Here is a 321-nt window from a genome sequence, read left to right on the forward strand (position 1 = left end):
CAGAAAATTTTAAACAAGTATAAAAATTTAAATAAAAACAAAGATAATTACCTCATCGCATGATGAATAATCGTCCTATTATCTTGAGAGAAACACTGACTCTACCGAAAATGAATATTTTCATTAAAAATATAAAAATAAGTCACTATTAATATTCGTTAATATATTATATAATTCGTTAATATACTATATTGTGTTATCGGCAAACAAACACTGACTCTAATTTCACGTGTAACTATTATATATGTTATATTGTACAAATTAAATTCACTTTGAATTATCACACTTTAAACGATAAAAAATACTATTGCGAAGCAAACA

The 321-nt window shown here is 23.4% G+C and overlaps 1 long non-coding RNA gene across 1 annotated transcript in view; it reads right to left on the bottom strand.

Annotated features, from left to right (window-relative positions):
- Positions 1-227, bottom strand: part of LOC116186876 — a 566-nt gene extending 339 nt beyond the window's left edge. The window contains exon 1 of the long non-coding RNA XR_004151925.1: positions 52-227. This is a non-coding gene — a long non-coding RNA (uncharacterized LOC116186876). The remainder of the gene's footprint in view (positions 1-51) is intronic.
- Between the last annotated feature and the right edge of the window lie 94 nt (positions 228-321).

This window comes from Apis dorsata, unplaced genomic scaffold (assembly GCF_000469605.1).
Source record: "Apis dorsata unplaced genomic scaffold, Apis dorsata 1.3 scaffold_69, whole genome shotgun sequence".
Classification (NCBI taxonomy): domain Eukaryota; kingdom Metazoa; phylum Arthropoda; class Insecta; order Hymenoptera; family Apidae; genus Apis; species Apis dorsata.